Source organism: Eptesicus fuscus, chromosome 6 (assembly GCF_027574615.1).
Source record: "Eptesicus fuscus isolate TK198812 chromosome 6, DD_ASM_mEF_20220401, whole genome shotgun sequence".
NCBI classification, from domain to species: Eukaryota; Metazoa; Chordata; class Mammalia; order Chiroptera; family Vespertilionidae; genus Eptesicus; species Eptesicus fuscus.
The window spans coordinates 54,612,288-54,639,634 of record NC_072478.1 but is presented as its reverse complement, the minus strand read 5'-3'; the positions used below and the strand labels follow the sequence as shown (position 1 = coordinate 54,639,634).

The 27,347-nt window shown below is 40.7% G+C and overlaps 1 protein-coding gene and 1 long non-coding RNA gene across 2 annotated transcripts in view; one reads left to right on the top strand and one right to left on the bottom strand.

Annotated features, from left to right (window-relative positions):
- LOC129149463 (uncharacterized) overlaps positions 1 to 27,347 on the bottom strand; it is a 258,726-nt gene that overhangs the window by 137,066 nt on the left and 94,313 nt on the right. The window lies entirely within an intron of this gene.
- Positions 24,913 to 27,347, top strand: part of EDNRA (endothelin receptor type A) — a 55,310-nt gene continuing 52,875 nt past the window's right edge. The window contains exon 1 of the mRNA XM_008143939.3: positions 24,913 to 25,297. The gene's annotated coding sequence lies outside the window, so the exon portion shown is untranslated. The remainder of the gene's footprint in view (positions 25,298 to 27,347) is intronic.

Here is a 27,347-nt window from a genome sequence, read left to right as displayed (position 1 = left end):
CAGCTATTAAAGTGTCTATACATTTTGGGGGAGACACCCTCTATATGTGTTTTTGTGTGTAATACATATACTATATATACTTTAGATATTATATATAATAAACAAAATAAAATTATAAATATAAAATATATATTATGTATATATACATATATACATAATATACATATTATGTATATACATATACTTTTCTTTAAGAACTGGCAAAGACCTAGAGATCTTAAGCAGGTGTGAACTTTGGGTTCACCAGGCTAAATAGAATAATAATTTAGCTAAAGAACCAAATTGTTGAGAAGAATAAATAACTAGGCTGCTATGAGAATTTTCTCCTGGCTGGTCCCAAAACAACAGATATAAGAAAATGTTAAAAGTGAGCTTGTCCTCACTCACTCTCACCCCCACCATCCCCAGAGTCAGCCACTAGGAAGTTAAGCAGGAAAGGCCGAGCCCTTCAACTGAGAAGAGGGGCTGCGGAAAGCTGTAGGCCATAGCTAATCAAAAGAGCCAAACAGAAAATGTCAAACCACCTCCTTTCTGATAAAGAGGAAGAAATTAAAGACTTAGTTACAGCATTGCTGTATATAATGTATTTGTGTGTGTGTGCATGTTAATGCAAAGTTAATCAAGTTCTAAATTACTGTCAGACATGTAGAATCTAGAAGCAAATTTTGACTCTGAAAAAGAAATTGTATTTTATCCAAAGAAGTAAATCCCTTATTATTTATTTATTATTACTTCTTGCCTATTTAAGAGAGTGGGGTGTGGGAAATTTGATACAGCTTTTGGTTGAAGTAGAGCATAAATGCTGTTGAAATAGAAATTAAAACCAGAAAAGGGGAAACAAATATCCTAAGCACAAAGGATAATACAGTTACTATGATTGAGGTCTATGCTTGGCCCCAAGCTTCTTGGCAGTCAGACCACAAGGAAAACACAGTGAGTTATATAATGCCAATGAAAGAAAGCATACAAATGCATCAAGGGTGAAAAGCTTTGTTTCTGGTAATACATTTTCCAAAAAAGCATTCATCAGTACTAGATTAAACAATAATTGGTAACAGTTGAGGTCTTATGGAAGGATCTTGGAATTGTATTTCTTTAAAAGTACTATTTTTTATCTTGGCATAAATTAATTACATGCTCTTAATTATGACAGGTTAATTTGTATGCTAGTAATGCTGAAATTGTATTATTGTAGGAAAATGTGTAAGACCATGGACAATATGTTCAAGTATTACTTTCAGTTATTCATAAGGAAGCTTTACCATTTTAATCAAAGCCAGATGCCAAAAGGCTATAACTAGAACTCCAGGAAGATGGCGGCATAGGTAAACAACTGTACTCACCGCCTCCCACCACCACATCAAAATTACAACTAAAATACAGAACAACCATCATCCAGAACCGCCGGAAAGCTGGCTGAATGGAAGTCCTCAACTACAGAAGTAAAGAAGAAAGCACACTGAGACTGGTAGGAGGTGCAGAGGCGCAGAACGGGCTGGTCCGCAACCGAGTGTGCTGCTTTTTTAATTGGGAGGGAGATTGTCTCTGTGGAGGCCACCTGGAGGAGCAAGGAGTCCCAGCCCCACACCAGACCCCCAGCCCAGGGTTCCAGAGCTGGGAAAAGAAGTTCCTACAGACAGCAAGAACTACAGGCTGTAAAAACCAGTGAGGATTGGAGCCCAGTGACAAAAGAGACTGCTGGAGACCCACCTGCTTCTCTTAAAAGGCCAGCACCATGAACTGAACTTACAAGGTCCTGCTTCCTCTGAGCTCCAGCACAAGGGTGAGGCTCTGGGAGACACATTTGTCAGGCTTCAGGGCAGGAACTTGGGGGCAGCTTTTTCCAAGACAGAGGTAGTCGCAGGGATCATTGTTCCTGTGCTGGGACCTCCCTGATCACAGGGCTGGTGGCAGCTATTTCTGTTTGCTCCGCCCTGGTGATTCTCTAAGACCCTGCCTCATCCAATTTACAAACCCATCCAAGCTGCCTGCATATGAATGACCTGTCCTGGAAAATCTCAAACAAGCTAAAGCTTGATCAGGAAGGCCCAAACCTATCAATAAAGGACACAAGACCTAGCACCAGCACCAGCCTGCCTTGCTTCAGGCTGGGCCTCATCTGGGCACTTTGAAACCCAATACAAAGAGGAGGAATCTGTAGATCTCTCTGTAGTTCCTGCTGGGTGGACCCAGGCAGTGGCTGACTTTGTACCTCTCTGGAGACCCAAGAGCCAGTGCACCCAGTGGTCAGTATCAGACCATACCAGATTAAAACACTTTACATCCATAAGCGACTCACTCAAGAGGCAGTCTCAGTGAGCACCAAAGCCCCACTGAAGCAAGTCCTGATCCATAAGGGTTTCTCCTGCAGAGCAACTCTCCCACTATAGTTGCAGCTGGTCCTCACAGCCAATTGGCCTGGAGATCAATTCCTCCCAGTGACACCAACAGCAATCAAGTCTCAACTACAACAAGACTATGCACACAGCCCACAAAGGGGTGCACCTATAGCTCCCAGCTCAGATGATTCAGGATGCTGAGCCACTGGGCCCTATAGGGCACCTACTACACAAGGCCATTCTATCAACTCAAAGAGACATACCAGCTCTACCCAATACATAGAAACAAACACAGGGAAGCAGCCAAAATGCAGAGACAAAGAAATATGTCACAAATGAAAGAAATGGAAGAAAGCAAACTACTAGATATTGAGTTCAAAACCACAGTTATAAGGTTACTCAAGAATCTTCTAGAAACCTCCAAGGGACTTAGTAAGACTTTCAAGGATCTTAGTGAGAATGCCAAGCACATGGAAATGGACCAGTTAGAAACTAAGCATACACTGACTGAAATAAATTATAATATACAGGGATTCAACAGTACATTAGAGGATTCTGAGAATCAAATCAATTTGAAATATGAGGAAGCAAAAAATACCCAACCAGAAGAGCAAAAAGAATTTAAAAAATGAAGATAGTGTAAGGAGCCTCTGGGACAACTTCAAGCATACCAACTTTTGCATTATGGGGGTGCCAGAAGAAGATAGAGAGCAAGATATTGAAAACCTATTTGAAGAAATAATGAGAGAAAACTTCCCCTACCTAGTGAAAGAAATAGACTTACAAGTCCAGGAAGTACAAAGAGTCCAGAACAAGAGGAAATCAAAGAGGACCACACCAAGACACATCATAATTAAAATGCCAAGGCTAAAGACAAAGAGAGAATCTTAAAAACAGCAAGAGAAAAGCAGTTAGTTACCTACAAGGGAATGCCCATATGACTGTCAACTGATTTCTCAACAGAAACTATGCAGGCCAGCCGAAACCGGTTTTGCTCAGCGGATAGAGCATCAGCCTGCGGACTGAAAAGTCCCAGGTTCAATTCCGGTCAAGGGCATGTGCCTTGGTTGTGGGAGCATCCCCAAAGGGGGGTGTACAGGAGGCAGCTGATCGATGTTTCTCTCTCATTGGTGTTTCTAACTCTCTATCTCTCTCCCTTCCTCTCTGTAAAAAATCAATAAAAAAAAATCAATAAAAAATTTAAAAAAAAATCAATAAAATATATTTTAAAAAAAGAAGAAGAAGAAGAAGAAACTATGCAGGCCAGAAGGGAGTGGCAAGAAATACTCAGTGATGAATAGCAAGGACCTACAACCAAGATTACTCTACCCAGCAAAACTATCATTTAGAATTGAAGGTCAGATAAAGAGCTTCACAGACAAGAAAAGTTAAAGGAGTTCATCACCACCAAACCAGTATTATATGAAATGTTGAAGGGTATTCTTTGAGAAGAGAAAGAAGAAAAAGGGAAAAAGATAAAAAATATGAGCAACAAAATGGCAACAAATATAAAGCTATCAACAATTGAATCTAAAAATCAAAATAAATGAATAAGAAATCTAATGAACAGAATAAACTGGTGAATAAAATAGAATCAGAGGCATGGGAATGGAACAGACTGCTGATTCTCAGAGAGAAGCGGGGGAGGGGCTGGAGTTGGGAAGAGATTAAACAAAGATCTTATATGCATATATGCATTACCTATGGACTCAGACAATAGGGTGCTCAAGGCCTGGGGCAGGCCAGGAACTGGATAGAGGGAGGCAATGGGGGGAAAAAAGAGGGACATCTGTAATAATATCAACAATAAAGATTTAAAAAAACAAATGAACAAATAAAGGCTATAACTAGCCACCTCTCTTAAGGGCCCATTCAAAAAAAAAAAAAAAAAAAGCCAGAAACCAGTCCATGGTGGCATCCAGTAGAATTGGTTTTCATCTTCTAATCTATTAAGGGATTTAATGAACTATCTCTATCTTCATAATTAAGTGAGCATTCTCCAAAGAGTTATAATGCCCATAGGAATTTAAGATAGCTTGGACATTTATATGAAGACTAGAGGCCTGCTGCACGAAATTTGTGCATGGATGCAGTTGCTAGGCCTGGCCAGCAATTGAAGCACAAGCAGCTGGCATGGAAGGACAGGTCCCAGCTGACCTCTAGGCCCTGGGCAGCACCTGGGCCCTCTGGCCCCCGCACCCCTCTTCGCCTGAGTCATTGGGCCCCCCGCCCAGCTGTCTTAGTGCCTAGGAGTGGGTGGCAGCCCCACCCCCTCCTGCTGCCACCACTGGTCGCTGTCTGTGGGGCAATCAGCGGGGCAATCAGGCCCCACTCACACCCACCTTGGCCTGGTGCTGCCCACTCACCTGCTCCATCATCCTGCCATGGTCCCCCTCTTGTCGAGGCCCATCAGGGCCAGCAGTGCCTCTACTGCTGCCCACTGCTAGCTCCACATCGCTGATGCCCTCCATGTTCTGCGTTGCCCCCTGGTGGTCAGCACACATCATAGTGAGCAGTCAAACTCCCAATCGAACTTCTGGTCAAGGGGACAATTTGCATATTAGGCTTTTATTATATAGGATATCTATCCTATATAATAAAGATGTAATATGCAAATGGTTCTTATGCTATGAAGCATAACAACCGACTGTGTAATGACCGGATCACGGATCAGCAGGAAGGTGGGACAGCGAGCTATAAGTGGATGGTGGAGAGCTACAGGAGGGAGCAGGGCAGCAAGCTATAAGGGGGAGCCGGGGGAGCAGAGGGAGCTACAGGAGGGCGGGGCAGTGGACGGATAGCTACAGGAGGGCGGCAGCAAGCTACTGGCTACAAGCGGGTGGCAGAGAGCTACAGGAGGGGGCAGGACAGCAAGCTATGGGGGGGGTGGGGAGGAGGGGGACAGGGGGAGCTACAGGAGGGCAGAGCAGTGGGCGGAGAGCTACTGGAGAGCAGCAGCGAGCTACTGGTGCATGGATTCGTGTGCAGGGCTACTAGTGTATATATAAAAGCCTAAGCAACTGAACAACCGAATGACAAAACAACCAGTTGCTATGATGCACACTGACCACCAGGGGACAGATGTTCAATGCAGGAGCTTCCCTCTGGTGGTCAGTGCACTCCCTCAGCAGGAGCGCTGCTCAGCTGACCAACCCATCCTGGCGGCCCACCAGCCTGGCGGCAGCCACTCACTCCCTCAATAATCCTGCAGGTCCAATCTCCAGAGAACAGGCCAGGCATCGACGGAATGGCGCCGCCGGCATGATCCCGATAGCACTGCAGGCCTCCTGGAAGTTGGCCTTGGGCACCATGGCCGCTTTCCCTCCCTAGACGTTCCACAAGGAAGAAATGATATAAAAGCAGCTGCCAGGTGGCTCCCGATAACTGGTGCGAATGTCAGCAGGATGGATCTGGATCCCAGGCCTGCAAGGGCGTCCCACCACCCTCCTTGGAGGGCTGATTGCATCCCACCCCCTATCCCCCTCAGGATGGGCACCAGATGCAGAGCTCACAGCTTGCAAGCACTGCTGTGGCAGCGCCAGCCTCTCCTGATCGGGACTGACTGGGCGCAAGCCCGAGGCAGGCGCAGTGGGGCTGGGATGAGCGGGAGCAGCAGACAGCGTTGGACTGCCATTTTCAGCCCGATCCTCACAGGTCACCCCAAGGGACCCTACCCATGCATGAATTCATGCACCAGGCCTCTAGTTTTACTATATAGTTCAAAGTGTTTTGTAGTGCAGTAAGCTTGTTTTCATTTGAATGTCAGAAGTAAGGGAACAGGTTTATTCTTTTTCCTTGGAATGATGCAGAGAAGTAACTCTGTAAAAGTGCAATCCTGGCACATGGGAAAAGGTTACAAAAGATTAAGAAGTGAAGATCAAGGATTTTACCAAGAGACAAAAATATGGAATGCAGGACCAAGTGAAAGGGAGCTAATAGACACATAAGAAGAACATAAGAAAGAGATTCAAGTGGATTTTCAAGGAAAAGGTGAATAAAGAAATTATCAAAAAATGCTAAAAATCATATTTTGAAAGCAGAACTCAAGAACAAATAAGAAAAACAACTACAGAGACTACATAAATTATAGAGATCCAAGGGGTTATTCAGAGTCTAGGGTGCACAAATCTAGAATGTATAAGATATCATTTACTGTATGTTATATAAAAGCAGTAATAATTACATCCACATGAGGATTTAAAGCCTGTGATGATTGCTGCCATAGCCAAATAAGTGGATAGAAAAGGGATTGATACTATTTGTGGAGAATTGAGGGAGGGGGGAGAGAGATGATGAAAAGCAGCATCAATAGATAAAGTATGGATTTGGCATTGGACTTACTTGGATATGGATCCCTTTTTACCACTAATTGGTTGTGTGGTATGGGATCAGTTACAAAACTTCTCTAAGCTTCAGTTTCTTTATTTGTAAAATAAAGATAACAACAGAATTATGAGGAAAGGTAAATGGAATAATATGGAAAACACCTAGCACAGTGCCTTCCACAAAGATTATTGATGCATTTATAGGGATGGGGTAGGGAAGATAAATAATGAAGAGGGGAAAAAGAAAGGAAGGATGGAAGGGAGGGAGGAGGGGTGGAGATAAAAAGAAGGAAGGAAGGGAGAACAAGGAAGAAAAGGAGGGAGAAATGGAGGGAGGGAAAAGGAGGGAAGGAAGGAAGGAAGGAAGGAAGGAAGGAAGGAAGGAAGGAAGGAAGGAAGGAAGGAAGGAAGGGAAAGAAAGAAAGGGAAGGGAAAGGAAGGGAAGGGAAGGGAAGGGAAGGGAAGGGAAGGGAAGGGAAGGGAAGGGAAGGGAAGGGAAGGGAAGGGAAGGGAGAAATCATACTTAGGGAACCTGTAAGAAATATAGATAGCCAAATAGAATAGTGGAGAAAGCCCATGCCCTTATATACTACTAGAGGCCCGATGCACGAAATTCATGCAAGGGGCTCGGCCCTCACAGCAGCAGCAGCTGCCTCGGCCCTCACAGCCCCAGCTTCATCCAGAAGGTTGTCCGGAAGGACATCCAGAAGGTCGTTCAGCTGTCTGGTCTAATTAGCATATTACGCTTTTATTATTATAGACTAGAGGCCCAATGCACGAAATTCTTGCAAGAGTAAGCCTTCCTTCCCCCAGCTGCCGGCACCGGCTTCCCTCTGGCACCCAGGACCAGGCTTCTCTCCAGCACCTGGGTCCCGGGCTTCCCTCGCAGCCCCAGCTTCATCCAGAAGGTCGTCCAGTCTAATTAGCATATTATGCTTTTATTATTATAGATTGGGTGTCTTAGAGCAGAAATGCCCTTTAGAGATTATTGAACTCAACTTCAATTTTATAGATAAACTGAGGCCAGAAGTGTTACTAACTCAAGGTCACATTGCAAGTTTGCAATGGATCTCTTTCCTGGGAAAAAAATCTATTATGATTATTTTAGAAAAGAAAATTAATGTCAAGCAAGGTTGGATGTTTTATTTATGGGCATAACAAAGGGATGAGCATTAGATCTGGCTGGCTTAAATTTAGAAAATTTAATACCTGAACGTTTTACTTGCTTTTGGCCTAGTCAAATACTTTTTTCTAAATTTAATGAATAGTGTTTCATATTCTATTTAAATGTAAACCTAAAGAAGCCATTGAGCATTATAGTCATTATAAGACTGCCAAGACTGAGCATGTACCTTTTTGGAGTAAATAATTATTACCTCTTTGTTACTTTAACCACTGTCTCTGAAGACACTTTAGCCCAGACATGTCAATTAATGACAGAATCATTAGTTCTTGGCAGCCAGTGCTTCTTGATACCTTTTCCCTTATTCTAGCCAAATGCTAGCAGCTGCAATCACAGAGATCCTTTTTTATTCCCTATAACCTCATTGTTATTTTAAAATTGTAGCCAGAAAGAGTATTTCTCAAAGAATAAAAAGTTTTCCTCTGAGGAAAATAAATTATGTTTCAGCCAGTGAGGCCTATTGTTGAATATTTATAGAGAGTATAAGAATATATTTCAGCTCTTTCTTTCAATGTTTCAAAGTCCAAATCACTAAAAAATAGTTGGAATGAAATTTTTGTTTATTTTTTACATCAGCATATGCCACAAGATCTACTCAGGTTGAATTCATCTTAGGAAATGACAGAGGAACTTTTTAATCGGATACCTTGACTTCTGTTTTTCAAAGTATAAACCCAAAGGAGGCCCAAGGGAAGTAAGATTGGATCTGAGTCTTGAAGGATGAGTAAGAGTTCACTGAATGCACTGGTGGGAAAAAGTATGAGCAAGAGCAAAACGATGAGAAAAGTCAGTTTGCCTAGCATGGTGAAAAGATTGCAAAGATTGGCTATTGGTAACAACAAAACCACTGATACTTTTGAAGCAAGAAATAGACAAATCAAAATGACATTTTAGGAAGATGAATCCGACAATAATGAGCAAGATGGATTCAAATAGCTAGAGGACTAGTTAGTAGACCTTCATAAGTCAGATTTGCAGAAATAAAGAGTTGAACAAGCAATAGTGGGAAGAGATGAATAAGAAACATTTCAAAAAGAAGTATCAGAACCCAGCCACTGAAGGAGCCTGAGGAGTCAGAAAAAATGAAGAGTCAAAGGTAGTGCTGAACGAAACCTGGACAAATAATAAAATGATATTGTTAGTGACAGAAACTGGAAAGTTGATTTTACAAAGACAATGATGAATTAAATGGATAATTTTCTTGAAGTCACTGGCTCTCCTATACGAATTATTCTTCACTGCATTACATCTATCTCTGACAATCCATGTTTGTATTTCCCATCCTTTACCCTACAAACAGTGCATCCATTGTCATAGTTTAAATAAATCTTCCAGGTGATTCTGGTACAGCTAATACAATAAAGCCCACACTACAATGGAAGCTACAAAAATCATAGCAGTTATTTTTATCTCTGATTAACACCAGAGATCTTACGTATAATCATTATGATGGTTTATATGGGATTCCATAGGTGAAATTAATAACAGTCATATTAATATGGATTGCCTAAAATATTTTACTTCCACTTGCATTAAGATGATATGAAAGTCTGGTATGCCCTGTACCTGTATACTTCAGGATGGCACCCTAGCTAAAATTGCTCATTGGTCCCTTGGCTAGCTTTGAATACAGGGAATTTTAGTTGTCTGAATGGTGCCTCTAAAATATTATCATGTTCACTTTAATGACATTTTCAAACAAGCTGTCGTCAGAATACCTAAAAGGACAAAGATTTGAGTTTTCATTCCATTTTTGTGCCTGCTTGCTAATAAACATTGTACATGTGTCAGAATTTTCTTTGAAACTTGCTTATATTATAACTAGGTAGTGAGGTGATAGAAGAAGGGAAAACCCCTACTTGCCTCTCTTGGTGGCTACTACCATCACCAGCCAAAAAGAATCTAATTGTCATACATGACCAGTTAGTCTGGGCTACTTCACATTCAGTGGATTTAAGAGAGAATTGAAAAAGGAAAATTAGAGACAATGAATATAGACAATTCTTTTAAGACGTCTTATAAATGAGAACAGAGACTTAGGGGCATGACTGGTTTGGGAAGGAGTTGGGGTGGGCGGGGAGTGAGGTCAAGAAGGATTATTGCATTCTTTCCAAGTAGCCAATAAAGAAATCCTCCCTATTTTTTTCTAATTTTACCCAATATATCGAGAATATCACAAAGGGCAATATTGAGCACTTGTGATGCTCAAAAATCATATTAAGGTGTTTTCAATAATTCACATTCTTAATCTGTCATAGTCTACATTTGAATGTGCACATATGCAAGCTATTTATCATTCCAAACAGTTTTGCAAATTAGGAAGTATATTTAGACCAATAAAGTCAGTTTTTAAACTCAACATTTAAAACAGGACAGTCTTGGACTTTCCATTTGGCACTTATTCTTCTCTTCCAGCTCTGTGGGATGCCATTCCCCTTCAACCACCACAAACTTTCAACAGCATTTGTTCTTTGGAGTATTTTGTTTCCATAACCAGAAGGTTGGATAGGAGAAAGGGACTATTTGTTAATGAATCCTTCTCTTTTTCCAAATCTTAATCCTGACCCATTAGAATGCTTAATTTTCTTCTGTAATAAAGATGCCCCAAGGTTCTTTTCCCTGGTTAATTAGCTGGGCACAAATGAATCCTGAGTTTTTATGGCCTGACTTCAAAATTTTTTCTTTTACAATTCCCTACCTGTTAGAATTCTCAGATTGAAGACTGACTCACACAGACTTCCGGATTGGACATTCTGATTAAAAGAATGAGTCTCTTCAGCTGACACTAGTTAATGTACAGAACTAATCAAGGAAAGGTGAGTCCTAACATATGGTGACAGAAGATGATTTGACTTTGGGTGGTGGGCATACAATGAAATATACAGATTTTGTATCATAGCAATGTTTACTTGAAACCTACATGATCCCATTAATCAATGTCACCCCAATAAACTTAATAAAAAATAAAACAATAAATTTGGTTCTACATGAAAGATATATATATTTATATTTATATTTTCTAGTAAAAAGCTTTAGTCAGCCAAAATTAAGTAAGTATACTTAGACCAGGCACATTCTAAACATTTCTAATCCACTATCCAGATGTTTCTATAAAAACATCTCTAAGTTTATTCCTTTTGGGAAGCATAATTTTGAAACTGATGAAACAAACCTCTATTTTCTACCAGATCTAATGAACTGCTTTACTTTATTAAATAAATAACTTATTATTCTGCATTTGTCTTTTCCTCATACAAAATGTCTCATTTTAATAATAAATATTTAAATTCAAGTTGTCTTTGTTCTAAGGAAGTCACAAATTCTATTCATGTTTTAAATCTAATCTTTGTTTAAAGACAGTTATTGGTAAAGTATGAGAATTCTTAATATTAACGTACATTTCCCCAACTTTGGTTTCTTAAAGGACCTTCGCATTCATTCTCTCAAAACTTGTAGGATAGGAGTGGGCAAGTGTTATCGCCATTTTGCAGATGGAGCAATTAAGGTTCTGAAATTTCAGTGACTTGCTCAAGGTCCCACAGCTAATAAATGCTATAGGCAAAACCTAATTATATGACTCCAAACCCAACATTCTTTTCTCACATATGTCCCATTTGAGGAAGCAGAAAACAGTAGATCCACCAGCACTGTCCGTTTCCAAGGGGTTACATAGCAATCCTTTCTCAGTTGATTTAGTGATTGAGGTCCAGACTGGTCTAACTGAATGGACTACCAAAAACACCATAGAATTGTTTTTTCACTTTCAGCCCTTAAGTAAGTTCATGGTTCAAACATAATAAAGAGTCTAAAGTTTAGAAGTAATTAAAAGAAATATTTCTAGCCAAGACTGTATTCATACCATAATATTAAGCAATTTAAAAAAAAAACCCTCTAATTTAAACTCCTCAACAGTTAGAAAGGGAAAATATTGTACATTTGTTAGGAAAGAGACTGAGCAAGAGTCCAATAAAGTCATGCAATTGCTATACTAAGCCCATCAAGCTTTCAGTTCAAGGTCACAGACTAAACACATATGTTTAGTTTTGATTCCTTCCTAAACCCCATTTGAAAGAATTAAAAACATACGGATTTAAAGAATAAATCCCACACAGCACTGGAAACAAGAGAAAATATAATCAATAGACCGAAATTTTTGAAGAAATAAAAAGCCGATGCGATCAGACTGATGAAAAATCCAAAGCAGAGAAAACTGCAAACACACACTAGATACAGGAAGGGCCACCGTGAGAGAGGTTTGTCTCTAACAACTCTGTCCGGGAGAAACTGGAAGCCCTGAATTTACTTACAATTGTGGGGCAAAGTGGATGACAAGATTATCAAAATAATAAATTTTAAAAATACCTACAGAACAGCTGAGCTAGCTGTGCCCCATCTTCTGTCCATGCAAAGGTGGCCAGGGTTTTTGCTTTCAGAGGATCTAATTGGGCAGGGCTCCTAGCACAGGGCAAGAAATGGAAGCACAGCCAAGTCCTAGGTAACTCCAGACATTTACAATGCACACACACACACACACACACACACACACACACACACACATACACACGCACGCGCACACATACACACATGCACACACAGGAAAGGGAGAACTTCCACATTCAAACAAATCTTGCACTTACAATCCTGGGGTTTCTCAGCCTGCACAGCTCCTCCCGGCTAATATACTCTAAAAGGAAGCATGTAGACTTACTTGCTTATAATTATAGAAGAAATGCTATGTTCCTAGAAAAGAAATATCCATATTTACAGAACAAGTTGTAAACTCAGATTAGAAAAATTGAACGATAGGATAAATTAAATATATGGGGGAAATGTATGTCCACAAAAAGGCACTGGGCCTAGACTGTTTTATGGGTGAATTTGTCTCAATAAAACCAATGATATCTGTTTTATTTACATTGTTCCTAGACATTAAAAAAAAAAAAAGCTTCCTTACTCATTCTGTGAGGCTAGCGTAAACACATACACACATACCAAATGCTACTCACTGGATTCTCAGGGCCACATCTGTCTTGTCAATGATTACATTCAGATAGCATTTTTTTAAGGCTGAATATAAATGTTATGAGACACAACATACATTATCCTAGTATCCCAGTCTCCACTTCTCTGTGAGCCTCATCTAACTCTACTAATTTTTAAAACAAATTTGGCTCCTCTAGGTATTTGAGTTTATAATTCTTACCACAGACCAACTTTACTTGTGAGTGTGAATTTTAATTAAATTCTTACTAAAATATTAGCAAATCAAATCTAACATAGAGTAAAAGAATAAAGTGTTATAACTAAATAGAGTTTATACAAAGACAGGTTTATTATTAGAAAATTAATTCACAGAATTCACTATGCTATATCACTATATCATCATTTGATAGATGGATATGGATACACACACACACACACATACATACACACACACACACACACACGAAAATTTTATAGCCATTCCTGATATTTTTGCAACTATTAGTAAGTTAAGAATAGAAGAAAACTTCCCTAATTTGATGAAGAGAATGTATCTGAAACATAAAGCCAATGACATTCTTGAGGGTAAAAGGTGAGAAAGAATTAAGACAAATTATAACTATTATTCAAAATTATTTTAGAGTTCCTAGATAATGCAATAAAAGAAGAAAGAAAATCAACCATAAATATTAGAAAGAAAAAAGACAAAGCTTTGAATTAATATCTGTCAACAAAGTGTTTGGAGGTCCAATATCTTTGAAGGGTTGAAGAGTTCATCTATTTGATATCAAGCATCCACATTTATAACTAATAAATTGAGGTTGTTGGAGAAAGTAAAACTGAAATTCACTGCATTTTATTTTTAAGAACAATGCCAGTAAAAAATAAAGTAAAAGCATTTTGTAAGATTTTTTTTTATCAAACACCTACTATACTGTTGTTTTGTTTGTTGGTTGGTTTTGTTTCTTGTGGGGTTTTTGGTTAATTGCGATGTTAGGGAGACACATCGATTGATTGCCTCCCGCATATGCCTCGACCGGGGCATGGGATCAACCTGCCACCCAGGTATGCCCCTTGCCTGGGAATCGAACCAAACCTGACAATCTTCGAACCACTGAACCAGGCCAGCCAGGGCAACTACTATACTGTTTTTAGAACAACTGTAAGATAAATGGGAGTCTTTAGTAAGGTATTTAACCTCCAAAATGCCAGTGAGAGAAAAAAAAGTGAAAGCGTTTTGTCAGGGTTTTTATTGAACACCTACTATACTGTTCTTAGAACAGCTCAAAGGAACGTGAGAGTCTTTAGTAAGGTTATGCAACCTCCAAATGTAACATTTTCCTTTTGGGGTAAATAGGATTTCCTTACAATGCAGTTTCCTTACAGGATATAGTTTCCAGAGAAAATTATATTTGCCTATACCTGCCCTACCTTTTTCATAATAACACTACGAGGTTTTTTTAATGTTCCCTCCTAAGGTGGGCAGTATGATTGCTATACATGCTCATCCTTTTAGCTTCTAAAATTTATGCAACCAAGGACTATATCTGTTATATGCTTTTCCATTATAAAGCCCAGATAAGGAACACTTTTAAAAGAAATATAATTAAGTAAGCATTTAAGTAATTGAGAAGTCAGGAAAAAAAACGGATACATTCTAGCCCCTGGAGTGATAATGTAAGTGAGCTCAGTTGGCCAGGTCTGGAAATATCTCACTGGTGAGGTGAGTCTGATAGTGTGATGAAAATATAAAGGTGCTTCTCAAAGGACATTGGGAGGGCATTCTGGTTAGGGTGTCATATGTGAAGGCTTTGATGGCAGGCACTTGCTTGAAAGTTGTCAAATATATTTGACTAAACTCAAAGAGCACTAGGCTAAAAAATAGAGCCTTATGTATAAAAACTGACAAATACAGACCAGTAGGATTTTAGTTTGTAATGCTGATAAAGAGATATGATAATGGGGAGTTTTAGTTTCATGTAGTTTGAGGAAGACAGGGAATATCCTTGCAGGATTCTGGGCTGGGAGTGTATGTGGAAGCTAACTACACAATGGTTCTATTATGTAGAACTGGCTCTGCATAAAGATAGAAAGAGGGGGAAAATAAATTTTCTGGGGGAAACATGACCATAGCCCCCCAAAAAAGGGGGTTGGGGATATCTCCAAGGAATAAAGTAGGGAAGGGCTCAAACCAAAAGAGCTAAAAAATGTTGTTGAAAATAATATCTAAAACTTACTATCCTTGAGACATGATTCTTTTTGGTCTCACAAGGACAGAAATCACAAAACTACAGCATCAATAAACTTTACCTGGGTGACTAACATCAACGTAGTATTACTAAAATGATGAATAATGATGCATAACCACATCCTTGAGACTAACCTAATCAGCATTTCCTAGTGTTACTTAACCACAAAATGCTTTATTATAAAATGTTGATGAAATACCAACCTAGAGGATATCATTACGCACACTTGATTAAAAGGAGAGAGCAAAAATAAGTGCTTAAGGAAAATAACAAAATTGAATTCATGTTTGAGAATAAATATTTCATAAAATCACAAATAAATTCAGTAGGAAAATATTTGTATTTTAGAGATAATCAAATATTTAGAAGTGAATGTTATAATGTTTATAACTTAGTTTAAAATACCTCCACAGAAATATATACATTTATGAAGCACATAAATCAAACCGTGAAACATGTTTGTTGAATCATTCAAATCCAAAAGGTAGTAAATGAAGCAGCAAGGTGGAGCAGAGCTATGGAGCCCACAGTGTAGCGGTGTGAGCTAAATCTGCCTGCAAAATTAGCTGCCATTTCAAGCCATAAAGTGCAATATTATGGGCTGAATTGTGTCCCCTCCTAAAATTCATATGTACACCTCAGAATGTAACTGTATTTGGAGACAGGGCCTTTGCAGAGGTAATTAAGGCAAAATGAGGTCCTATTTTGAGCCTTAATCCAATATGATCATAATCCAATATGCGCTCATAATCCAACATGTGAAGAGAAGATTAGGACATACACATACACGAGTGCACACTCACACAGAGGAAAGACAATGTGAAGACACAGCAAGAAGGCTGCCATCTACAAGGAAGGCTGGAAGGCCTCTGAAGAAACAGAACCTGCCGACACCTTCATCTTGGACTTCTGGCTTCCAGATTATGAGAAATAAATTTCTGTTGTTTAAGCCACCCAGCCTGTGGTATTTTGTTACGGCAGCCCTAGCAAACAAATACAGATGTCCTCCCAAATATAATCAAATCAGAAAGCTGTAAGCAAAGGTCCTTGAGATGCGGTCTAATTTATCCATCATCCTTTAGGCAAATCCACCTAAAAACCTTCCAGTATAAGGATAAAGAGAGTGCCTGGGAAGAATGTCTGCTATCCATGGGAGATGACAGTTGTTAGGGAGGGCACACTGAAAATAGAATTCTGAAATCTAAATTCTAAATTCTTTACCATCAGCCAGTTTTGGACATCTATTTCAGAACAGTAGTCTTCAGTCCTTGGTTGACAAATGAAAAGGGGAAAAAATGTAAGGCTTGGCTACAGAACACACTCTGTATTAATATTAGTTAACTTTAATCAGTAAATACACATGAAAAGCTAGAAGTCTCTATCATTGTCTCTTTAACTCAGAATTCAGATAAGGTAATGAAAAATATTTTTATATTTTAAAAAAAGGCTTTCCTTCACACTTTACCTTACTTGCAAGCTTCCTTGTTCACCTCTATATAAAAATATAAGTAGAACTGTTTTCCAATAAAATTCCTTTTCCAAAGTTACCAAGAAGTCTTGAAAAAAAGTTTAATGTAGCACATGCTAACTGTAGGTGGTGCTGATTTCTCTTCCACAAATTACAAAAATAAATTTAGCAAAGGATTTATACTTACTACATAGCAATGTTTCTGCAGATCTTTTTGCACTGTTTCTAATTTCTTAGTTATTTTTCATGTAAAGCGGAAGAGTTTGCCTAAAGGCTCAGTTTGACATCCTTAGAACAATATCCCTCTTATGGGCCATCTCCATGGCTGTCCCCAATCTTCATTTCCTTTGACCTCTCTTGACCGCCCATTCATTCTTGAAACTCTCTTCTTTCTTCACATCACAGACACTGCCCTTCCCTGGTTCTTTCTTATAGATGCTTTACTCTGGCAAGCTTCTAGTGCAGCGATTTTCAACTGGTCAACTAGATTTTCAACTGCTGTCCCACAGCAGGCACATTTGTGTGCCGCAGAATGTTTAAAACATGCAATACCCGACTATTTAGTCAGGAACACTGACCTCTTTTCCCTTAGATTATCAAATTAAAAAAAAAAAAAACAGCCAACATAACAATAGCTGCCCATTGTGAATGAATCAAAATTATACCTATCTTTTGTCAGGTGAGCAAAAAATATTTTTTTTGGTGTGCCAGAGTTTTGGTAATTAATTTATGTGTGCCATGAGATGAAAAAGGTTAAAAATTGCTGTTCTAGTTGATTATCCTAACTGAATGCTCAGTACAAGGATTATCCTGGTTTCTTTGACCTTTTCTTTTTCACATTTGGTCGCCCAATGAAATGTATCCAACTCATGGCTTCAGTACATATTTATATTTCAACCCCGAAGCCCTGACCCAGACCCAGGCTTACAGTTCCATAGACACATGGATTACAGTTACATCCAATTTGAATGTTTTCAAACTGTTTAACAATTGAATTCTTCTTCCCATATAAGCCTCTCTTGCCCCTCAAATCTGGCTTCCCTTTCCAGGTACCCTGATGGATTCACTGTCAATCTTCCTCACCTGGCCACTTTGCTCGCATATAGTGTATGGCTCTTTTGATGCACTAACACTGGAGTTCAGTAGTTTTGACAGGGACTGTAGGATCCACAAAGTCAAAATATTTACTAGATAGCTCTGCACACACACACACACACACACAAATGTTTCCCAGCCCCCTATCTAGAATATAGCTTTATCCTAACACTTAGTGGGTTGTTTTTAAGCTATTTGTGCATACACACACACACACACACACACACACACACACACACACACACACACCATTAGACTCTAGGCTTCATTACAATACTAGTAGAGTCGTGTCTTATTCCTTGTTGGTTTTTAATCTCTATTTCTAACACAGAACCTAGTACACAGTATTTACTCAATATATATTGGTGAACTATTTTGAACTCCCTCTAGGAAATTTTAGAGTCATTTTTTACCCTTCTTGCTTTATCCCCTAGATCAAATTTGCACATCCCACACCCAAGGAAAAAACACAATGTTTGGTTGCATTGGATTGTTTGCAATAATTCCCTCTTTCTCTTTCCGTGCCCTTGGTTAGTCTCCTCCAATACCGACTCTGGGCTTGCTTTGGTCAATGGGATAATAGCAAATATAATGCAAGTGGACACATGAACAGTATTTGGTCGCTGAGGCTTGCCCTTCCTTGCTGCACGTGTAACCCTGATACCACCAGATGAATGAGCCAGGCTGGCCTGCTGGATGATGAAAGACACATGGCCCTGATAACCCCTTACTCCAGATATGTAAGTGAGGCCATCGAATACTAGCTGACCACAGATACATGAGAAAAATTCTACTGCATGAATGAGCCCAGCCAAGACCAGCAAAAGAACCACCCAGATGAGCCTAGCCAAAATTTCTGACCCACAAAATCATGAGCTACTAAACCATCTTCTGTAAGCCAATATGTGTGTGTTGTTGTTTTTCCAGGGAGAGAGTAGTTGTATGCAGCATAAACTAGTTGCTACATTGGTCTTCTTCATTTTAAATGTTTCTGAGATTTGTGCCTTAAATTTTACCCCCAAAGTATCAAAGGAGTATCTGTCCCCACTTTATTCTCTACCCTCATGCTATATACTAAGATAACATACCAACCTGTCTTCTTTTCTTAGTTTCTATTCAAATATGTAAAACAATTCTGCCAAACTAATCTTCCTAAAACTTTTCTTTTCACCATATCCTGATCAATGATAGATAAGGACACCTTATTTCCTAAATATGAAGTCTACTTGATATCTTAAATATCTATTTTTATATCCAACATATCCATTTTTAGCCTAAAACCATTATAAGATAAGCTCCATGAGAAATGAACTGTAGAATCATAGGTAGTATAATCTTACAACTTTCCCTTGTAGATGAAATCATCTATCCTGTGCCTATCCCACCATCGTATTTGGAAGCAGGGATTTCACCAGTTCACAGCTGGAGAGGATATTTGCCTCTGGACGAATCCTACCTCAAATTTCACCCATATCTGATTTAGATAATATTTAAGTGAGACTTTGGACTTCAGACTTTAGAGATGATGCTGGAATGAATTTAAGACTTTTGGGGCTGTTGGGAGGGCATGAATGCATTTTGCATGTGAGAAAGGCATGAATTTAGGAGAGCGAGGAGTGAAATGTTATAAACTAAATGTCTGTGTTCTCTCAGATTCAAGTGTTGAAGCCTTGTGATTTTGTGACTTATAATATATATAATATATATATATAGTCATTCAGATGACCAAAATAATATATCTCACATCACTCTCTCTCGCTTTCTGTCACTCTTTCCCTGTGCTTTATGAGGAAACAGCAAGAAGGCAGCCCTCTGAAGCCAGAAGAGAGCTCTCCCCAGCACCTGAGCATGCTGGTGCCCTAATCTTGGACTGCCAGCCTCCAGAACTGTGAGAAGATAAATTCTATCTAAACCACCCAGTCTGTGGTATTTTATTATAGCAGCCTGATCTAAGACAACTTGTCAATATCCATAAGGCAAGAATCACTTGCATCTCTACCAATCAAAGTTGATCTTTAAGTCTATAGACAAGAGTGACTTGGCATTGCTATCAGTTTTCTACAACTTACAGAGTTGCAAAATAGCCCAAAGATGATGAAAGAACATAGAAAATTGCACTAGACAGGATACCTAGTAATCCTTCCTGGCAATTTCAAGTTCTCTCATAAGTTTCCCTGACATATCTAAACAACCAACGATACGCTAATTGCCCTGAAGTTACTCCAGAGGAGACCTGCTGTCACCTCTTTTGATTAAATCTTTTTTATTCAAGCATAGGCAACTTTTGTTTGTCTTTATTACAAGTGCAATCCACAGTTCCCAAGTCCATACCAGCCAAAAGGAACACTTTGGAGTCAGAGCCACAAAGATGTCATCTTAGCACCCAACTTGGTCCTCACTAGCAAACTCTGGAACCCTCATGCCCTTCCTATTTTGTTAAGGGATCCAGGCTGCAGTGTTGTATAAGCTCTGCTATTAATGGTTGTTCTCATCATGGCTAATTCAAGGCATCAGATCCCCTTAAGCTTTTACCTTGTAGCTCCCTGGACACCACTGATCTCCTTGGCCTTAGCCACTACTGTGTGACACCTTCCTGAGGTCACCCATAATGTCATGGGAAGCTGCTTATTCTACTCTCCCAGTCACTCACTGACAAACAAAAAGGAACAAATGTAAGTGAAAAGAGCTGTCATTTATTGAGCTCCTATTATGTGCCAAGCCTTTAGGTACTATTCATTCTTTAAACTGATGACATTTTTGTTTCTGCTTGGGCAGTTAAAGTAAATGTACCTCCCCTAAAAGAATGTGCCCCAAATAAAATTAATTTCACATTTTTTAAATTTCTTAGTATCTCATACCTCATCCAGATCTAAATTTTCCCAGTTGTCCCAAAAATGTCCTTTGCAGTTGGTCTATACAAACCAGGATCCAATCCAGGACAGTGCAACTAGTGGTCATCCTCCTTTAAGTCTTAATCTAGAAAAATATCCCTCTTCATTGACTTCTTGTTGAAGAGGCAGGACTAGTTCTCCTATAAAATGTCATTCTTTCTGGATCTGTCTATTGCTTCTTCATGGTATTTATTTAACTTGTGTATCTGTCTCCTATCTTCCCTCAAAACGAGGATAGCTACAGATTTGATTCACATTCAATATTTTTGTCCAGATGGAATATATAATCAGAGGACACATAATATCTGCTTGCCCAATCATTAGTGATGCTTAGATTGACTGATTTTTCGGCCCTCCAATGAGGCCACCAGCAGTTTACAAAACTTGGAGCTACATTAAGCCTTAAGTTTATTTTGATGAAATAACCACCAACTAAATTCAGAATCCTCAACAACCCATCTACAAATTAATATTTTGGAATACTTCCTTTTGAAAACAAACTGCCTATAGTAAATTTTAATAAAAAAATGGACCTTCAACTAACGGGCTTACTTTTTTCCCTCCAGGCCAGTTTTGGTTGCTGCCAACAGCGAGTGGGCCACGGCACAGCCCAATGTGAAGGCTGCAGTGACAGGGTCAGGCCTCTGATGTACATTTACCCAGTTTCTCCACTTTTCCTCTCATAGCCTTTCCTTATCTTTGTGGTTCTCCTCTGAACCCTTCGTGTTTCATTTCCCCCAGGGATCCCTAAAGTGAACACAACATTCCTAGCACATACTCTGAGACTCAGATCCTTTACTGCATTTCAAGTTTGAGGATCTGTGGAATTAGCAATTGTGAAATGGACTTGAAAATTTGAATCAAGAAACTTAAATTCATAAGGAAATTCACTCCAAGGTTGGTTTTTAAGTGCCATCTTGAGTACTTTATTGTAAGTCATTTTCATTCAGGGAATCAATAATGATAATATGATGCTGAGAAAAGTGATTCTAACTACCATTACAGTATGCTTAATGAGCTGCTTGAACCAGAAGTCAAAGAAAGTATCCCTGAAACCCAGAAGACCTGCAAATCTGTATCCAACCCACCTTCTAAGGAAAAGAAATAACCTTTGGAAGTCAAATTGAGAAATGTAGTCAAATTAATTCCTTATATGTTCATTAACTGTACAAAGCAGGGACCAGGGTGGGGCAAGCACTGTGGGTGGAGAGAGGGCTTACAGGAAGTAGTTCATTTGCATGAAAACTGGTTTAAGTCCACTAAAGTCATTTTCCTAAAGTAAAGCAGAGAAGATGAGAATACAAATCTCCAACAACTAAGGAAAGTTTGTGTTGTTCTCACCTAAAATAAGGCAACCCTAACCCCTTACAAAGGCAGATATATACTGTTGACCCACATAAACATATTTATACTAAAAGATCTCTCTTAGAAGAGGCAATAAATTCATTTTATGAACTTATAGGCCAGATCAATAGGTAATATTATAGGAAGGCAGACTTAATCTTAATGTCAGGAAGAATTATCTTTATTGTGGCAAAATACCTATAATATAAATTTATCATTTTAATCATTTTCAAGTGTACAGTTGTGGTATTAGGTACATTCACAATGTTGTGCAACCATCACCACAATCCATCTCCAAAACTGTTTCATCATCCCAAACTGAAACTCAAACACATTAAACAATAAATCCTCATTCCTCCCTCTCCCTAGCCCTTGGTAACCACCATGCCCCTTTCTGTCTGCATGATTTTGACTACTACTCAAAGTATTTCTTATAAGCAGGATCATAAATGTCTGTCCTTTTGCATCTGACTTATTTCACTTAATATAATGCAGGCGTCCTCAAACTATGGCCCGCGGGCCACATGCGGGTGTTTTTGCCGTTTTGTTTTTTTACTTCAAAATAAGATATGTGCAGTGTGCATAGGAATTTGTTCATAGTTTTTTTTTAAACTATAGTCCGGCCCTCCAACGGTCTGAGGGACAGTGAACTGGCCCCCTGTTTAAAAAGTTTGAGGACCCCTGATATAATGTCTTTGAGTTTCATCTATGTTGTAGCTTATGTCAGAATTTCATTCCTTTTTAGGGATAAATAAACATTTTGTTTATCGATTCATCCATACATGGACATTTGGGTTGTTTTCACCTTTTGGCTCTTGTGAACAATGCTGTGATGAACATGGGTGTACAAATATCTGTTTGAGCCCCTACTTTCAGTTATTTTGGTTTTATATCCAGAAGTGGAATTGCTGGATCATAGAGTAATTTTTATGTTTAAATTTTGAACAATTGTTACACTGTTACACTGCACTATCTTACATTTCCATCAGCAATGCACAAGGGTTCCAGTTTCTCCACATCCTTGTCAACACCTGTTCAGCTTTTTAATAATAGCCACCCTAATGGGTATGAAGGAAGAATTTTTAATAACTAGATCTGCACTACAGTGGACCGAGCTGTTCAGGAGACAGGGACTGATGGATATGCTCTACCAAAGACTGGGTAGACTGACATGTTCACTAGTGCAAGTTGTGCACTGTCCAAGTATATCTGATCACAAGGTGAGTAGGGGTTGAAATCCAGCACACGTTTCACATGCCAAGATGCAAACCCAGGTGTTGAGCTGCCCCTTCTTGGAGGAAGCAATAACTTGTCAGATTCAGAGAAGCATCAATCAGACCGTCAAACCTCAGAGGGAAGGTAGGGGAGGGTGGGGGTAAGGGGGAGAGATCAACCAAAGGACTTGTATGCATGCATATGAACCTAACCAATGGACACAGACATCAGGAGGGGTGAGGGCATGAGCGGGGGTGGGGGTGGGGGGGCGCAATGGGAGGATAAGGACACATATGTAATACCTTAATCAATAAAGAATAAATAAAAATAAATAAATACATAAATAAATGTTGTCAGCTGACCAGGTCATGTGCTCCAAGGGACACCATTTTCATTTTTTTAATGCAAATTAAGGCACTTATAAAAGCTACTGGTTATCCTGGTTGACTGACTGACTCCTCATCATGGGGATGCTGTAATAGAACAGATTAGTAATAATGCGTCCAATTCGTAGATGACTATTAAGGCCCCTTTCAATGGTGACACTGTGGATCTCTTTGATGGTTGTACAAAATGTCCCCCAAATTATTTGACACTGTGCACTGACAGTGGAATCGATAACCTCTCACCTTACATCTGGGATCTGTGGCTGTAGAATTCTGCAGAAGTGACCCTGTACCCGTTTCCAGGCCCAGACCTTAAGAAACTAGGAGCTCCCACTTCCTTCTCTTAGAACACTCCTTCCTGGAAACTAGCCACCATGCTCTGAGGAAGCCTAAACCACTTTGGAGAGAGACGCCCATCACCAAGTAAGTGAACTCTCTTGGAAGTGAAGCCTCCAGCCCCAGCAAAGATGAGCTGTCCTGGCCAAGACCCACCCAAATTGCAGACTGATGATAAGTAAAGTGGCCACTACCGGTTTAGGGTGATTTTCTTTAACTACAGTAGATAGCTAGAACAGTCTACATAATGTGACCATCCAGTCCTCCACATACACATTTCCACAATAAGCCTCACACCAACAGTGAACGAAAGAACTCCGAGGCAAGGCCTTCTCTAAGGAGCCCTCAATTTCTTCTCACGTGTCACAGGCAATGGCCTTTGTCTCTCCTCTCCTCTCCCACTGCCTAATTTAGGAGAAACGCACTATCATATAAAGATGCTGAGATCCATCTTCTGCAGCATCTGCACCCTCACTGTTTGGATTTCCAGAGGAATCATAGGTTTCTCTGAGCCACACACCGGACCCCTCCATAGACTTTCCAGGGCTCCTGTTTTGTTCTGGGCTAGTAGCCTTTGGGTGCTGGCCTCAAGGGACAAGACAGAAGCAAAAGGTACTTGATCCAGTAAAGTGCAGTCCACGTGGGACTCTTCAACCTGCTCTGAGTTTTAAGAGGGAGCATATGAGCCAAGCAAAGGGGCAGGGAATGCAAAGGAGCAGCCGAGCTTGGACCCTAGCTGCCTCTGTCTGCAGTGGTTCCATCACAGATAAAATCTGCCTGCATTTCCCAGGAAGGGAATGGGTTTCTCTGCATGCCTTCCTGGGTTCTCCAGCTTGTCTGATGAACTAACTATCCTCCTTCCTGGATTCTCTCCTCTTCTCTCTCTCTCTCTCTCTCTCTCTCTCTCTCTCTCTCTCTCTCTCTCTCTCACACACACACACACACACACACACACACACACACACACACACACACCCCTTCACTTCAGGAAAGAAATAGTTAAAACAAGACTCCTGCCCTGCAGGGCCTGGGAGGGGGCGGCTCTGTGCTTTACAGTGGCTGCCTCTAAGGAGGGCTGGAAGCTCAGGACACGTTCTTTCTGTCCTAGAGCAGAGCAGAAGGTCGGGGAGATTTTGGAGAAGGCAAGGACAGACAGAAGGGGGGCGTGTGTTCCCCTGGAGTTTCCTTTTTCTTGCTAGTCCTTGCGCGCGCAGTCATCCCTGCGGTCTGGCGATTGTGGACAGAGGTGGCGAGGCTCCATCCCAGCCGGTGGCCGGAGGCTGGGGGCTGGGGAGACCTCCGCACAGGAGCGGTGCCCAGGAAGTTTCCGACGCAGAGGCAGCAGTGCAGCCCGATTGCTGCCGCGCGGGAGCCCAGGACCCTGCCACCCAATCTCTCCGGCTCTGCTTCCTCTCGCCCAGCCGCCCAGGCGCCCAGGTGCCGGGCGCGGACCCGGCAGCCGTCTGTCCCGCCTAGCTCCACGGTCGGTGCAACTCTTTCCTCTCGGGGACCCGGCCAGGGGTGGGGGAGATGCCGCCTGAGCCCCTCGGTTGGGAAGAGAGGGAGCAGGCATCAGTTTCGCCCGGCGCCCTGCACCTTGGGCCACCCTCCGCACACCGTCTAGGGGTGCGTGGTAGGCGCCGGCGCCTTCCTAGGAGGGGCTCTCTGCGGGCACGTCTGGGGTTTGAGGAACTGATTGGAAGCCCGCTGCCTACCCAGGTGGGATTCGAATTTTTAGTGAAAGGAAAATATACAGTTCTCCCTGGGTCTCCCTTTTTCCCCCCGGGCACGCAAGAACTTTATGGAACATCACGCCCCTGTCGCGAGCTCCAAAGCCTACTTGTGAAAGGTGTCCCGCAGCCTTTTCTAACTCGCCTGCGTCTCCTCCCTGCACACCCGGGGTTGTCAAGGGTAGCCAAGGGCGCTCGGTGTGCGGGACAGATGTTTTGGAAAACCCCCAGGGCAGCTGGTTTGGAAACCTGCCTGTGGATGTCTGGGCGTTTGGTTCTATGCTGTCCTTTAAAGGGCACTTGTTGCCTTTCACGTGCAGAAAACTAGGGCTGTTTCTAGATAATCAGCTCTGTTTACACCATCCTAATGGCGTTCCGGAGAGAGCTGGCGGCGGAGGGGGTTGGGTGGGAGGCAAATTAAAGTCAGACATTGTCAGTAAGGACAGTTGCTGAGATCTAACCCGGCGAGCAAAACCCACAGAAAACTTGTAAAAAGTACCTAGTTTTTTGTTTTTCTTCTTGTAGATACCCATGGCTTCCTCCGCTCCCCGCCTCCCCCTGCCCAATTACTTCTGTTTTAAGTGGTAACTAATTGGGAAACATCTTGACAATCATTTCATGTAACTACCTGCTCTGAACTCAGACCATTTAGGTAAGGTTGGAATTTCCAAATTACTAATTACAGTACAGGTCTACTTTGATCCTGAGAATCAGAGCTGTTAAATGGTTAAAGTGTAAGCATAAAGATCCAGTCCTCTTCCTTAATAATAACTTTTGAACTTCAGCGAATTCTTAGACCCCCAAACAGAAGAATGCTGAATGTATAAACCACGTCCCTGAGGTCTGAACTTCAGATGCTTCACTAGAGCTATGACTGGTTATGACTGACTATTCCAAGCACAGCATGACTTAGATCCATGGAAGTGAGCTACAGACTCATCCTGGGAGGAACATGTATTTGAAGGAGCTTCTTTTGTGTGGTTTTGTATTTTTCATGCAATATGTGGTATTCACATGCCTTTGCCAAGTATCCGGTATCTCTGCAGCTTAACATGTAGAGAGCTGACGGAGACACCATCACAAATGATTTCTGTGGGGGTGTCATTGTTGCAGGGAGAAGGAAAGTGGTTTTAATAGTAGCTAGCTCACACTTTGATAAGAACCCACAGCCTTGGCCTCTTTAGCTCCTGCTATAATCAGCTGACCAAGCAGACCAGCAAGCTGGTGTTCAAACACTAGTGGCACCTTTTGTGGGTGGCAGAATACGATAGCCAGGTCAGTTTACTAAATATCCTCTAACAGACTCTAATGGGCAGGGAGTCATTCCATTACTGAGAAAAGCCTTCTCTCTCTTGGTTTTAATAAAACTGTTACTGAAGGTTCCATTCTGATTGGGAAACTGGGAGCAGGTTTTAGTCATTAAACAGCACAAGATATTGAAGGATTTTTTTCCCTCCCTTCTCTGATCTGAAGAGGATGACAGTATGCTTTGTTCTCAGAGTCCTGGTCCCCAGTGCTGAATGGAAACAGGGTCTGTCAATATTCGGTTAGATACTCACTCCACCATGTAAGAAGCAAGAAAAAACTACTTGCTTTCCTGGAGAAGGTTAACATATGCAGTATTTGCACCTTATATTTACATTAGATCTTCTGTACAACATGAATAAATCTCATTTCCTCCATATATTGACTAAGCTTTATTGATAACTGTCAAAGATAACTCAAAATCCCTAAAAGTGGTTAATTACAACCACAAATAAACTCAGAAAAAGGACACAATTTTTAAAAATTAAATTTTATGTC